The following is a 16,783-nucleotide window of genomic DNA, read 5'->3' as shown; positions in this document are numbered from 1 at the left end:
GAAAGCATTAGTCATTATGAGGTGAAATATTTAGTACCAGTATTTAAGGACTGAAATATCTTTTCAAATATGGCTCTTAACTATTATTTATCCAGTGATTTATAGCTCAGTTCACCATGCAGCAAGAAAGTTTGCTCTTGCTTTGACCAACTAAAGTATCCCTTGGGTGTCACTTGCTTCATCATCTCTTCTCTTCTTTGTTTCATATATTGGACCTTCTTTTTTTATGTCCCTCATTGCTGTAAGTCCAAGGACTACATGGGTTTAATGCCCACCTTTACAGCCATTACATCCTCTGGAATCACTGGTGTTGGAAGAGTTAACATCAGTGTCATCTTCCAGGGCCTTCAAGCTAAAATTTGGATAAGACATGATAGGAGTGGATGATGTTTCAGAGAAAAGTTTTCAGGGTCTCTCCAAATTTAGGCAATCATTACAGCATTGGTTTGTTGAGAAGTTTTTCACAGCAGCCAGAGACTATAAAAATATAAACCCGGAAGGATAGATCTACCCTATGGGGCTTGTGACAGCCTACAGTGAAAACTTAGCCCATGGGAGGACTAGAAACACATGAATGGGACAAAGTAAAGGTGTTACCTGATAGTGCAGGTGGAAGGGTCCTGTGTTTTTACAGCTGGAGGACCAGCGTGCTATGACTTTTCCCTGGGTTTGATACATAATTCAGATATAGTAATAGCACAAGTTCAATGTAGGGAGCATGGCTCCATTATGTTTTCTTAAGACCCATCTTTGATGTCAGAGGAAGAGTCTTCCAGGACTAGACCAGAGCATTAAAGCAGGAGAAACGATTTTCTCTGTTCATGCACGTGAAAGCAGATTTTGCTGAAGTGTGAATTTAGAGTTAAGCATTTTTCTGAGCATGTTGTTCCCATCTCATCCCCCAGCTTGTTCCAAAGCAGCGTTAGTTCCCACATCCTGGGAACATTAGGTCAATTGTTTGTCAAATTACCCAGGTGAGTTCACACTTGCAATGAGCTCGCTTTCACCGGAGGCTGAAAATGCGGTCCTGGCAGGCCTTTGATATTCCCTATATTTATCCATCCAGGCATCGTTCACTGGTAATGCTTTCTTTTGCAAGAGTTGGGCAACCCACCACAAATCCTTGGGAAAGACTGACCTCTTCTGGGAAGTTGAAATGCAGCTGCTCAGGGAACCTGAAACCAGCCATTGTGCTCTGGAATTTCCCCCGGGCATTTTGGGCAGCAAACTCTTGGCATTGGCTGCTAAACATTTTCAATTATTTTTCTAGAGATGCTTTCTTAAAGATGCTTTCTGCTTGCTGGCTGTTTAAGCCACTAAGGTTTGCAGACTTGCACTAGCTAATTTTATATTCTCCCTCACATCCCTCATGACTGTTTTCAAGTTCAGCAAGGTTTTCTCAACCCATTCAACTCTATCATCCTCCTTTCTGCTTCTTTCCTAATATTTCAGCCCTTTTCCTGGTGCTTGGCATTGGTCATAATCCCAAAGTCATGGAATCACAGAATCGTACAGAGTACCAGGTTGGAAGGCACCTCAAGGATTACCTGGCCCAGTCTTTCTAGGAAAACATAACCCAGACTAGATGTTCCAGCATCCTGTCCAGATGAATCTTAAAAGCATCCAGTGTTGGGGACTCCACCACTTCACTGGGGAGATTATTCCAGTGGCTGATTGTTCTTACTGTGAAAACTTCAGAATCTCCCAGGAGTAACTTGTGCCCAGTACCCCCCATTCTTTCCATGTGATTCCTTTTAAAAAGGGAGTGTCCATCTTATTCATAGCCACCCTTTAAATACTGCAACAAGTCACAGGTGTTTCTATTAAAATGATCAATCCTTTTATCACGTTGACACTTTATTACCTGCAACTTCTGAGAGATCCCAGTACTAATTGCATTACATTACCCAGATTTGCACCAAGGTGTAAACACAGGTTCTTGAGATAATATGATAGTTTAGTCAATAGGTGCAATGGTCTTCCATTTGTTTAGAGTGCTGCACTGTGCAGTACAGTGATATGGCAACGTTGTTCATTTATTCCCCGGTACCCTGAGCCATTGCTTCAATTCTCTAGGTAACACAGGGCACAGCAATCTCCCCCCAGACCAGAGGGTTTCGGATGATCAGAAAACCATCTTGAGTGTAGTTTAAGAGTACGGTGCAAACATGCAATCTGCTAATTAAGAGGTAGCATGTCAAGCTGCTGATAATCCCTTTTGTGTTTCCCTCAGCATGTTTATGTTAGAGCACCTTCCCATAGTTTGGTATCAGCAGCACTAACATTTGGCACTTCCCAAAATACTGAGTTCTACTTCAGCCTCAGAGGTGCCAGCCCTGCCAGGGATGGCTGGATGAAGATGACTGGTTGGGGCCACATGCCCCACAATGTTTTTTCTTGTTCCCAAGAAGTGCGCCAGGACAGCCTGAGCTGGGATATAGCTGGGGGATGCCGTGAGTTTTGTGTGCATGTCATTAAGGCCCAGGCCACAGGTAATTGTCCTTACCAGCCACATCTGTGGCATCCACCCAAGGTCAGGCTGACCAAGAACAGGAGCTTGAGCTTATATCCAGCTCCTGAGCTAAGGGGTTGAGGGTCTGCAGATGGTCAGGGAGATTAAGGTCCCTTGGTTCATTCACAGCCTTGAAACATATGTCATGTTTCAAGTAGGAATTTTTAAGTGAGATGCAGTCTCTTTGAAGATCTGACTTTACAGGCCTGGCTACCAGAATCATAATCATAGAATCATTTAGGCTGGAAAATACCTTGAAGATCATCAAGTCCAACTTGGTGATGGATTCACCAGTGTTGGTGGGTCCTGGAATGTCACACTGATGTTAACTCTTTCAACACTGGTGAGTCCAACTAATGAACTCAACTGGGCAACATAATGCTGCCAAGTGTTAAAAGGATGTCTGAAGATGAAAGAGTTCCCTGAGCTTGAAGAACCACCTAATTTTTGCACTCCAATATAATGAACAATAAATTTCCAAATGCTATGTAAATTCTCAGTCATACCTTAGACAATTTTTTACACTTCAACAACTTTTAAGAGCCTAGCTTTGACATGCCTACTCTGTTTCATTGTCTTTCTTGAAACCTATATAGGGGCATAAAAGTCTGGTTCTGGTGTGCACTCCCTCTTACGCTGTGAGCAGTGCCAGCACTCGCAGAGGAGACTTTGGAAAAATCTGTGACTGCTGAGGCTTGTCCCAGGTCTTTCATAGGTAAAGATTATGTCAAACTTGAGGTTTAATAAAATCTTCTAATACATTCATATTTATCATAATATTTAGTGATGGAGTGCCATGTAAAAGTCCAGTGTTACATTCCTGTGTTAGTGGTCTCCATGATGGACTTTTATAGTGTGTGGAAAATCATTTCCTTTCATCAGGTTTTAATTTCCCTGTCTTTTTACCTATGCTGACTGTATCACCAAGGTGCCTTTGCCATGGGTCAACATTCGAGTGGTGTCTACATATGCACGGACAGGCCAATATGGTCCTGTCCAAGGGAGCTCACTCATTCCAGCTGTGCCCTTCAGCTCTCACATCCTTTGAGAAGACCATTAGCTTCAGTTGACATTTTTGGCCACATGAGGAATTATCACCCACTGAAATCAAAAGTCAGAGAGAGAGAGGGGACTTTGCAGTTGACTTAAGATGAATAAGCGGATATTGAACTGCCTAGTCTAGTCTGTATGATCCACATCCTCCAGGAGCTCAGTGACTGCCAGTAGCATTTGACAAAGACCCTTAGAGGTCACAGGGGATGGAATAAGTGAAATGCAATATTTGCCTGTATAGAGAACAAACATCCAAGCAAAGCAATTCTTTTCAAGCCAGCATTATTGATATGAAAACCACAGAACTTAATTAAAAATGAATGTAATTAAAGCCAAATGCAAGAAAGCCTTTTTTTTTTCTTTTTCTCTGCATACCACGTTGTAGACTCATAGTATGACTCACAGGGAGAGAGCAGTAAGTCAAGGTGACTGGGAACATTCAAGGAGCGATTATCTGGAATCGTTAGTGAGGCTGGTGGGTGACAGCTATAAACTGGGAACAGGTCCTGATGAGGTGCATGGCCTTTAACTCCTCTGGCATGTAATGACTGCTGTAAATCTCCCTGTTACAGGCAGTGGTGATGTGGGTGTATTCAGTCAGCAGTCTTGCTTTAATCTCTTTGTGATATCAGGAGAAGAGGAAGAGGATCCTTGCTCCAGCACCTGAGTGACTTGAGCCTCCTGAAATGGTTGAAACTACTCATTTTCATGTGGGAATTCTGTGCAATATTTTGAAGGCTGAAAATTCAAATTCAGGTCCCAATAGCTTTTGTATGAACCTTGAGGAACTGCATGGGTTTCCAGGGATTTACGCCTGTCAGAGCAGAGCCTGGACTTTTATATCTAAAATCCCTGAGCTTGTCCGCAGCTATTTTCTTTCTTTTCTGTATACCTATGAGAGTTTCACAGAACAGACGGTGTCGTATGTTAGCACAACACTCATCTGGCCTGTGGTGGTCTAGGTATGAAACCTAGAGCTGGGGTGACCTCTATGCGCAATGAGTCCTCTTCCAGGTCCTGACAGTGAGTTGTAGTATAAGCTGTAGCAACACACCTTTTCTCTGTGCTTCAGTGTCCCTTACTACAAATTGGGGCTGCTCATATTCTCCAGAAGGTGGTGAGCTGCGAAAATTAATTAGGACTTGATTAATTTCACCTAATATTAAATTAATATTTACCTAATATTAAATTAAACAACTCAGGGAAGAAATGTTAGGTGGTATGAAGCAGCCAGGAGGTTATAGCTACTCTGAGTCAGGAATTGTTCACAGACACTTCACAGTCTACCTCCCCCAGCTGTCATGGCTGAAATATATTTTCATTCTTGAAAATGCAAGTTTAGGTGATTGTATGACCATTTCCTAACTCATTTCAGTCCAAATTAATTGGGTTCATTTCTGCAGCTAGACTTGGCTCACTTGTCAGGAGGAGCTAAAGATGTGCTAACATGACCAGTGCCATCCACAGGGTTGGAAACAGGACTTCCCACTTGCTTTCAGCCATAGAGAATTTCAGTAGTTAAAAATAAAAAATCTGAAATCTTCTGGCATTTCCCAGCTCTCCTGAACAACTATCCCTGAACATGCTTGGTGTAACAGTTCATGCTTCTGGCAGCAAAAGCACTTTTATACTGCAAAGAGATTGCCTACAAATCATTGGCTTCAAATGGACCGCATCTCTAAGAGGAATTTCCACAGCTTTTCTGGGCACTAATCACAAGGTTATTAGCCACCTGCAAATACAGACTGATTATGAGCTCACCACCTTGCTGGGCTATCTTGTATTGCAACTGTTTAAATTTCAGAGTCAGTTTTTCCCACTTCTGGAATTGTACATATTCCCTAGTGACTATCGCTATTAGTGATAAACCAGAAAGTTTGGTTTTGTGTCTCCATGTGTTTTCTTCCTGTTCCAAAGTTTACCAGATTTAAGCCAATGTCAATGCTTCTCTGTCCTTTCATGTCTATTAAATATTGTGTAACCCCAATGTTACCCCAGTACTGACTTCTATGATAAAACTCAAACACAAAGTTGCAGCTAATCCTTGTTCCTCCAAATTTCGGATGCAACTTTTCCATCTGATCTTTTTCAGTTTATGTATATGCGCCTTTATCAGACTGGGTGAATGCTTTTGTGCAAACACACTAAACACAGATGGTCAGTCTTGGGCAAGCTTTGCATTTTCTTCAAGGGGAAAAATGTCTTCTCTTGGTGGGCAATTTTCTGAATACTCCTAGACCTTACCATGAATGCTTTTTCAAAGTTCATATTATTTTTAAGCTCTCTCAATTTGCAGGATAAATATGTTGGTTTTTTTCTTGGTTTTTTTCTTTTCTTTTCTCCCTAGCTGGCTCACATTGCAGTTGTTTTTCTTTCTGCAAAGCTTGAGGCTCTTTGATCTGTAGTTTTAAGTTTCTTTCATAAAGTCTTGGATGCTTTCACATTCCATGAGTTGCACCATTATTTCCTCCTTGAAGAACAAGCCACAGTTTCCCATTTGGGACACTAGAACTCACTGCCAGTGCCAACATTGACATTCTTCACGCTAGAAATTAGCCAATATTTAGGATTTTGAGAAATAAGCATCAGGTACTGAAAGGAGGAGATCTGTGAATTTACAGTGACTGCAGCTAAGCTTACATTTCCCAGAACGTGGCAGGAAAAGGTTCTTTTTCACAATTCAAAATCTCTGTCTAGATACAGCAAAAATGTTCTCTTATTTCTATTCTTTTTCTCAATTTCATATGAACAGCATAGGGTTTTTCTCGGTCTCTTTGGCATTCCTGAATACACACCTGCATTTGTAATTACACCCAAACAAACCCTACCATTGCTATGGCTAAAGTTCCAGCTTAACAAGTAGGGTCTGATAATTCCATAATTTATTCTTTGAAGAAATTTACTGGATATTCTTTTGCATTTATCCCAAAAGATAGGTACACTTCCCTAAAAATATTTTAAAACTATGACAATGTCTGGCATAATTTAGCTGTTAGACCAAATGTCTGAGCCTGACAAGTCCATACAGCTAAAATTCGAAGTCCTGCTCCTTCCTCTGTCTTCCTTCCTTGCCTCAAAGAGAAGAAACACACTGTGCTTTGCTCCTGCAAAGCTGCAAATGAAGTTTTCTGTGTTCTGCAGTTACATTGTTTTAGCCCTCTCAGGTTAAGAAGTCATAAGATTGTCTTTAAAATCATTAGCATTTTCATCAACAAACAGTTAAGACTTTGGTCTTTGATGGTAGCATTTTTGAGACTTTCTTGGCAATTATATGAGCTGGGAATATGGTTCTGGTTTCCAATGAAATCTGAGGTTTTCCCCAAATTGCCAGATCCCTAGAGTTGCAATTTTCTTAGAAAAGAAAAAGAACATAAAGAAACATAAAATACTTGAAAACTTCTTCTTAGGACTAAGTATTTGTGTTTATTGCATGCTTGCTTTGTTGTCTCTGATCTGTTTTGAATCCTGAGTGTTTGAAGAGCTTAAACACTTGCTTATCTTGGAACATATGGTACCACTGATTTCTAAGAGAATGCTGAAAACTTCATCAAAGTTACACACATGCTTAGAAATGCTTTGTTGGAACAAAGACAAAGGAAAAAACTGTAGCATAAATTCTGCTGTCTGAAAAAGACTGTAGAATCATCCACTCCATGCCACCCACATGTCCATTGAAACTAAAACTTTTATTAGCATTTTCCGCTTTCTATTCTCTTTTTCCTCTGCCAAATTTCAGGAAAATTTTCCTTCTGCTTTTGTCCAAGTTTTGCTTATTTTTTATTTATTATTTATTTATTTTTATTTTTGACAGGGTTAAACTTCAGGAGTTTTTATAAATTGAGTCCTGACTTCAGGAACATCCTTATCACCTTTTTGTTCTAAGGAAACTGAAGCAAAAAGTCTCACAGAAATAATGGTCTCCTTTCACCTAGCTGCAGAAGGGTTTGGATTAGGCCCAATCCCTGATGACAGTCCTGTTTCCACTAGCTGGTGAAGTTGTTAAATCAAGATTACTGGCCTCAGCCACCCCAGCATGTTTGCAGTTCAGGATCTCAGGAGCTTACTCATTTTTCAGTCCTACTTGTGGATGGATTAACTTTGGATGCTTGTTGAATGTGCAAAGCATGAATTTGACACTAAGCCAAAGACTGTCTTTTCAGAAATATTGTCCTTCCCTTATACAATGGCTTGCTTGGCCTGCAGATTTTTCTCTCCTTTAACTGCAAGCAATTGAAAGGTCTTTCGGTAAAAAATATACTGTTAAATATATTTAACAGAGCTGTATATTGCTTGGCAAAAGGGCTGTTTTCTTCCATTCTGAACAATAAAAAGCATTGGGCTGCTGTATCAGATGTGGTATACATATGCCTGGAGAACTCCATTCTTGGTGACAATGTACTTCCAGCATTCCATCTGTCCTATGTCTTCCTACCTCTACCCCCTGTAGGGCAAAAGGATAGAAGAGAAGAGGTATTAAAACCTCACTGCATTTTCTTCAGATAAGGGACTCGTATAGCGTATTCTGGCAGAACAAGAAGATAGAAAGTGTGGCATCAGGAATTGAGGAAGATGTGACAGAATGAAAATTAGGGAAACTTCTCAGGTATGGAGGAAATACAATGTGCAAACCTAACCTTAAAAGTTGGAAGCCAACCTCTATGCAGCCAGAGATCTACTCTGCAGCCACAAAGCTGAAGAAGAAAATGACTTACAGGTGATGATCTGATTAAATTCACCACTGGCTGCACCTGAGATTATACCAGATTAAATCTCACATATTAGCGATTTGGGCATAGTCAGGCTCTTGCCCCCTCACCAAGGGCTCACTGATCTAGCCATGTGGAAGCTTGAAGAAAGAACAGTTGTGCTTCTCATGCTTCAAATGAAACTTGATAGGCCTGAAGAAGAGCCTGACCTTTTCGGTCTTCAGCCACAAGGCTGGATGGTTGTACCAATTTTAGCAAATTGATTGGGCCAAGGAATGTTCCCAGGCACTCAACTCCAACTAAATACTAGTAAACTGTTAGAACAATCCATGGCACAGTTTTAGTCTTGGTCAACTATCACCTTTCCAAACCATTCCTGGAAAATATTTGTGAATTTGTTGCAGGGACTGAATCCAAAGGCATTCGGGATGTGGCAACCCTCTTCTGGAGGTAAAAGCTGAATGGTGCAAATGCAGATCTTTCTATGCCATGGCCTCAGGACAGAGAGCCTTGAAGCCTGGTTGTGATTGTCATGGCAGAACTGCCTCCAGGGATTCAGGCAAAAGAACAACACAGGAAAATAATAGACCTCGTCATAATATATCCATAAAGTAATTAAAGGGTGAGCCTTTCTGCCTGCTCTGTTAATCTGATTAAAGTAGGCTGCTGAAATTGGTGGGAATAGATGCCAGTGCAGGTGTAACTGTGTGATTCAGACACATTGGGACGGGCCACTGGGCTGAAGAAAACATCTCCTTTCCTCAGACCAGTACATCTCTGCCAAGCATTTCTGTTCACTGCAGGTCATAAAGCTAAACAAGATCTGAAAACCCCAATAAACAAGATTAAAATATAATTTTGGATAAAGGCAACATGTAAGACCAAAATGAAGGAACGTTCTGCTTGTGAGGAATCATTAAAAACAATAGAACCATTCAGGATGAATTGTTGGGAGATAATAGAGGTCTATAAAATTGTGAGGGGAAAAGAAAAAGTGAAAAGGAATTGACTGTTACTGGCTTCCTCCAGTGCAAGAACCAGGGGGAGTCAAATTAAATCATCATGTGACAAGGAGAGGTACCGTGCTTGACCTCGTGCTCACCAACAGGGAGGGGCTGTTTGGAAATGTGACGCTCCAGGGCAGCCTTGGCCGTAGTGATCACGAGATGGTTGAGTTTGAGATCCTCAGGACAGTGAGAAGAGCATGCAGCAAGCTCACTGCCCTGGAATTCAAGAGAGCAGACTTTGGCCTCTTCAGGAACCTGCTTAGTAGGGTTCCATGGGATATAGTCCTAGAGGGCAGGGGGGCCCAAGACTGCTGGTTGATATTCAAGGATCTCTTGCTACAAGCTCAGGAGTGTTGCGTCCCGACTAGAAGGAAGTGTGACAGGAGGGCCAGGAGACGTCCATGGATGGGTAAGGAGCTGCTGAGGAAACTTAGAGGGAAAAAAGAAGCTTATAAAAGGTGGAGGCGAGGACAGGCAACCTGGGAAGAATACAGGGATATTGTCCGGGAAGCTAGGGACCAGGTTAGGAAAGCTAAGGCCCAGTTAGAATTGAATCTGGCAAGGGATGCGAAAGACAACAGGAAAGGCTTCTATAGATACGTAGCAAATAAAAGACAGACTAGGGACAACATGGGCACTCTCCAGAAGCTATCAGGAGAACTGGCTACCCTGGATTTGGAGAAGGCTGAGGTTCTTAATGACTTCTTTGCCTCAGTCTTCACTGGCAAATGCTCTGACCACACCGCCCAAGTCTTGGAAGGCAGATGCAGGAACTGTGAGAATGAAGACCTTAGGCCCACTGTAGGAGAGGATGAGGTTTGAGACCATCTTAAGAACCTGAACGTACACAAGTCCGTGGGACCTGATGAAATCCATCCGCGGGTCCTGAAGGAGCTGGCGAATGAAGTTGCCAAGCCTGGTGAATGAAGTTGCTAAGCCACTGACCGTCATATTTGCAAAATCATGGCAGTCAGGTGAAGTTCCTGATGACTGGAAGAAGGGTAATATAATCCCCATTTTCAAGAAGGGGAAAATGGAAGACCCAGGGAACTACAGGTCAGTCAGTCTCAATTCTGTGCCTGGCAAAATCTTGGAGCAGATTCTCCTGGAAAGCATGCTAAGGCACATGGAAAACAACAAGGTGGTTGGTGACAGCCAACATGGCTTCACCAAGTGCAAGTCCTGCCTGACCAATTTGGTGGCCTTCTATGATGGGGCTATAGAACTGATGGACAGGGGCAGAGCAGTTAATGTCATCTACCTGGACTTGTGCAAAGCATTTGACATTGTCCAGCACAACATCCTTGTCTCTAAACTGGAGAGACATCAATTTGATAGATGGACAACTCAGTGGATAAAGAACTGGCTGGATGGCCACACACAAAGAGTTGTGGTCAACGGCTCAATGTCCACTTGGAAAACAGTAATGAGCGGTGTCCCTCAGAGATCAGTGTTGGGACCTGTCTTGTTCAACATCTTTGTTGGCGACATGGACAGTGGGATTGAGTGTGCCCTCAGCAAGTTTGCCGATGACACTAAGCTGTGTGGTTCGGTTGATACGCTGGAGGGAAGGGATGCCATCCAGAGGGACCTTGTGAGGTGACACGCTTGTGAGGTGGGCCAATGCCAACCTTCTGAAGTTCAACCAAGCCAAGTGTAAGGTCCTACACCTGGGTCGGGGCAACCCCAGGCGCAGCTACAGGTTGGGCGGAGAAGATTCAGAGCAGCCCTGCAGAAAAGGACTTGGGGGTGTTGGTTGATGAGAAGCTTAACATGAGCCGGCTTCAGTGTGCATTTGCAGCCCAGAAAGCCAACCGTATCCTGGGCTGCATCAAAAGAAGTGTGACCAGCAGGTCAAAGGAGGTGATCCTGCCCCTCTACTCTGCTCTCGTGAGACCCCACTTGGAGTACTGTGTACACTTCTGGTGTCCTCAACATAAAAAGGACATGCAGCTGTTGGAGCAAGTCCAGAAGAGGGCCACGAGGATGATAAGGGGGCTAGAGCACCCCCCATATGAAGACAGGCTAAGGAAGTTGGGGCTGTTCAGCCTGGAGAAAACAAGCCTGCATGGAGACCTCATAGCAGCCTTCCAGTATCTGAAGGGGGCCTGTAAGGATGCTGGGGATGGGCTCTTCGTTAGGGACTGTAGTGGTAGGACAAGTGGTAACTGGTTCAAAATTAAACAGAGGAAGTTTAGATTAGATACAAGGAAGAAGTTCTTTACTGTGAGGGTGGTGAGGCACTGGAATGTGTTGCCCAAGGAAGTTGTGAATGCTCCATCCCTGGCGGTGTTCAAGGCCAGGTTGGACAGAGCCTTGGGCCACATGGTTTAGTGTGACGTGTCCCTGCCCATGGCAGGGAGGCTGGAACTAGATGATCTTAAGATCCTTTCCAACCCTAACTATTCTATGATTCTATGATTCTATGCCCACAGAGTTTTGAAACTCTTTGTCACAAGAATCTGTGGATGCCTGTACACATCAGGATTCAAAAAGCAGATTTACCTAAAACTCTTAAAAAAATATACTACTTCTGGACATGAATTATTGGAAGCCAAGGCATTATTTGGAAGAAAAGCAGTGCACACTTGCCCAGTTCTTACATTCCTCCCTTTAGGAACCAGCTGATGTTCTAGGCAAGGAGGGTCTTTGGGATGCCCCAGTGTGGCCATTCCTATGGTCAGACATGGATCTGGGGAAAGAAACCTATTCCAGTAACTGACCAGGTAAATGAAATTCCAGTCACTGCCTCTGCCTCCTTCTTCTTTCTACCCCACCAGACATGAAGCTGCTCACTCAGTCATCCTTCGTGCCCCTTGCTTCCTCATTTCCAATCTCAGTATCTCTCTAGTTAAGTGACTCTATATGACAGGAGCTGCTCATCGGTGCAATCTTTAATTTTGCCCTCTACCCACATGTGGGTTCTGAGGAAGAAAGTCCTTAGAACTACATCTGCTGCTTATAAATCATCTATTATAGTCTTCCATCAGCAACTCATTCATAGAATTATAGAAGCATAGACTCACAGAATAGTTCAGGTTGGAAGGGACCTTGAAGACCACGCAGTTCCAATCCCCCGCCACAGGCAGGGACACCTTCCACTAGACCAGGTTGCTCAAAGCCCTGTCCAACCCGGCCTTGAACACTGCCAGGGATGGGGCAGCCACAGCTTCTCTGGGCAACCTGTGCCAGGGCCTCACCACCCTCACAGGGAAGAACTTCATAATATTTAACCTAAATCCCCCCTCTGTCAGGATAAAGCTATTCCCCTTGTCCTGTCCATACCTGCCCTTGTCGAAAGTCCCTCTCCAGCTTTCTTGTCAGCCTCTTTGGGTCCTGGAAGCTGCTCTCAGGTTTCCTCAGAGCTCCCAGGTTTCCTTCAGTTTCTCCAAGCTGAACAAGCCCAGCTCTCTCAGCCTGTCTCCATAGGAGAGGTGCTCCAGCCCTCGGATCATCTTCATGGCCTTCTCTGGACTCATTGCAGCTCAGCATGGCACTTTCACCAAACCCATCACCATTCCTGCCCTCATCACACAGCACCATCCTGGCCTTTCCTCGTTAAGGGACCCAAAGAACCAGACGCATTACTCCTGATGCATATCAGATATGTGGCCTCGCATGATGCTTTCTCTGCTCTGGAGATGAACTGATCTGGTGATGGACCAAAGCTGAAGCAACCAGGGTGTCCAGAGTGTTCTGGGCTGCTATGTTGGTGTGGCTTTCCAGAGAACTCTGATCAGTTCCCATTCACTTGAGGTTCTCGATTTCTTGATCTGCAGAAGGGATAGAGTGTATCTCATCTGCTGAAAACCTCAGGAGACCTCATCAGGGTCTGGGGTCTGTGAACAGCAGAACTGGGACCTCCCATGTTTGCTGTTGTCCCAGTCTGGATGAAGTTCATCTTGGCAGCCTTAAGGGGAAAGGCTCCCTACTCCATTAGCTCTCCACCAAGCCATCCAGCCTTCCATGCAAGGCTATTTTATTTGGAAAACGTGACTACTTGTGGCAAACAGTATTTACGATTTAATTTTCTGTTGCTGTTGTTCCGGCTGATGCGAAATCCTTGGCTTTACAATGCATGTTTAATAAAGTCTATTAAAAATGTAAATATAGCAACTCTCTTTTGGAATTTCTTCCTTTTCTTTTCTTTTTTTTTTTTTTTTAATTGATTATTTCTTAGAGGTAAGACTTTTAATGCAATGGCAAAATATCAGGAGTAATTAGATTAAGTGGGGGGGGGGAGCTGTTGATTTTTTTTCAGAGCTATAAACCAGAAATGAAACAAAAGTCACTTTATATTTGTAGACAAGAGTGTGTGTGTGTTTATATATTTCTCTAAAAACTCTGCCAGTTTTGCTTTTTTTCTTCTTTTAAAGCACTACAAGCAATAACACTGTGGATGATAGAACACTTTCTGTTTATTCTTGTTTTCTTTCCAATAACGGATAAGCTTGAAGGGCATTATTTTAACTAGGCTCTTGTAATCCTTTAATGGGGCTTGTTGAAAATAAGACCCTGCACTGCCAGACACCACGCAGCAAAAAGCTGCTTAGTGCCAAACTCCTTGGCACTGGAAATGCTAGGAATTGGCTGATTTTCCTTTCTGGGTTTTTCTACACACCTTCCTGGGTCCCAAAGAAGGTCAGAATCCAGGCAACACCTGAAACTTTGTCCCTGTCCTCAAAGAGTGACACTTTGTGTTTCCCTTGATTTTAATGCACTTCCTAGAGGATGGGCTCAACCTTAAGGGGGTTGGAAGCTCTCAGAGCTGTTGAAAGAAGAGGTGACCTAGTCCTGATGGTCACAAAGAAATACAAGAAAGCACAAAATCAAAAAGCTCCAAAACCAGAAAGCAATTAAGAGAACTTCAATCTTATTATTAAAGAAGGTCTTAGGAGGATTTAAGGCAATCTTGCTTTGTTTTGTTAGAGAAGAGAAAGGAGAATCCCACTCAGTCTTCAATTCAAGACCTCAGCAGCTCTCTGCTCAGTCCAACCTAGGCCAGGACATTTTGCCTTCGTGTTTCAGCTCTCCCACAAAGTGTGTCACAGTCCCTCTTCTGTCCATGCCAACTAGCACTCTTCAAAAGACATGTCACACTGAGCAAGGAGTTGCTCCTAACAGGTTATATGGATATGGGTCTCCCATTTGGGGATGTGGATGGAAAAGATGAGGTGTCATAGGACTCAGAGCCAGATGATCCCTTGACCCCTTAATTTGCTATATGTAGTCCATGCTTTTACAGTAAAACTAGAATACCTCCTTCTCCAGACAAATTCAAAAGAAAAGAGCTGTTTATGATTCAAAGAAATCAGTAGATATTCTCCACAACACTGCAGAGGAGCATAAATGGATCCAGTCTCAGTAGGCTTTTCAAAAGGACATGTGAGAATGGCTGTAGGATATATGATATAAGAAGGAACAGATAAACTACCCAGTCTTTTTCTGAACTTTTCTATCAAAAAGATGCCTGGAAGTAAGCTGCAGTGTCTCCCTGTTCCGGTCATCCTCCTTCCTTTTTCTGATTCTTCACCCTGTCCAGTCCTCCTATCTTTCTAACAGACCCTCCTGCCCTTCACTACTTCTGACTAGCCTTGACTGACCCCACTAAAGGCTTTGTCGTTGTCAAGGCTTCCTTATCTCTTCCTATTGCCCAGGTCTTCAGCAGACTTCACCCTGCAGAGCTAATGCTGCCCAAACTCTGCTGCTTACCCTCCTAAATTCAAGCTATTTGTATTTATCTTCTAATATTACCAACAAAGTGTATTGCATTAGGAGATGTTCTTTTGGGAGGTTGTGTGTAGAAGGAGAGGCAAATGCTGCTCTTGAAAAGGGAATCCTTTAGCATCTTTCTTCCAGGCTGGTATCATACAGTATGGAAATGGCTTGTTGGGTGATCAAGAATCTTCCCCTGAGAAAAGCCCATCAGATAATGGCTTCAAACTGAAAGATGGTGTATTTAGATTAGACATAAGGAAGAAGTTCTTCCCCGTGAGGGTGGCAAGGCCCTGACACAGGTTGCCCAGAGAAGCTGCGGCTGCCCCATCCCTGGCAGTGTTCAAGGCCAGGTTGGATGGGGCTTTGAGCAATCTGGCCTAGCGGAAGGTGTCCCTGCCCATGGCAGGGGGATTGGAACTGGATGGTCTTGAAGGTCCCTTCCAACCCAAACCATCCTATGATTCTACAATCTCAAAAAATGAGATTTCAGGAACAGACTATGTCCATAGAAAACCCAGCTAATTAGAAACACAAGGAAAAACCAGAAATACAAAAAAATTGGAACAGCTGGGCTTCAAGACCCCCTTCCCACCTGGCATCTCTTCAAGAAGTCCTAAAACGCACCATTAAAAAGGTGTTTGAACTTTTCCTGGCTCCATACAAGGGGCAGAGTGAGCACAGAGCATAGGACCTGTACTTTGGATCTCAGAGGATCTGCCCCACCAACAAACAACTAAACAGCTGCTGTATGACCTTTCCATGAGGCAAGCTCACTGCCTGTTGCAGGCAGTACTGGCCTGGTGACAGGTACCTGACCTGAGGGAAGAAGGGACACTGGGGGGAAATGTACTTGCCTGTGGAGTGGATAGGTTAATTTTGTGAGGACAGACCAAATAATTGCCAGGGCAAGGACATGGCACTTACCTTATCCTGCCTGTGTGCCAAAGGAAGGTAGCTCTGGCACAGAGACACTGATGGTTTTTCATCACCAGTGGTTGATGGCCAGCAGAGTTGCATTGACATTAAAGCTCCCTCTGGGCTGGGAAGGGAGAGCGGAAATTGGAGCAAAGCACTCAGTACAGCACACAACTTGTTCAATGGCCCAGAAAAGCCAGATAAACGTTTCTCTCACAAGGTTGTTAGGCTTTCTACAACTTCTTGCCCTTTTGCTGGGGGTGCTATTTCTCTCTGTGGCTGCTTTCAGTCCCATTGTAGCCACTCCTGGTCACAGCCACAAAATATGTAGCACAACAAAATGTGCAAGGTGGGCTAGAGGACTGCCCTCCCCACTCTGCCCCAAAAGATACCCTACTGCATCCACTCAGGATTTTCACTTCCAGTCTGCATATCTCATCTTCCCTGGGACAATGTTTAAGATCCCCAGGGACTGGCCTCAGTCACATCTCAGGAAGCAGAAGAGATCCCTTGGCTCCCATGCTATGAACACCCTGCTTTGCCCAGGTTAGCCAGCAAAGCTCAGACTAATCTTCTTGAATGACTGGAGAGATTTCAGTAATTAAAAAAAAAAAAAAATATTGTAATGAAAACAGTGATGTTAGTATTATAACAGTGGAAACACTGAGAAGGAAGAATGGCAGGGAGGAAAGAACAACAACTCATCTTTAAATTTCAGTGTCATTTTTTCTGGAGCTTTGGAGTTCATCAAGTGTAAGTTTTATCTGAATCAAGAAGATTGCTAACAGGTCAAATCAATCAAGTGGTGAACCCCCAGATACTTTCTGGAAATTGGTAGAAATTGTCAAATTAAGAAAAAGAAAGGTTAAGAG

This window comes from Strigops habroptila, chromosome 1, assembly GCF_004027225.2.
Source record: "Strigops habroptila isolate Jane chromosome 1, bStrHab1.2.pri, whole genome shotgun sequence".
Taxonomy (NCBI): Eukaryota; Metazoa; Chordata; class Aves; order Psittaciformes; family Psittacidae; genus Strigops; species Strigops habroptila.
This window is presented reverse-complemented; position numbering follows the sequence as displayed.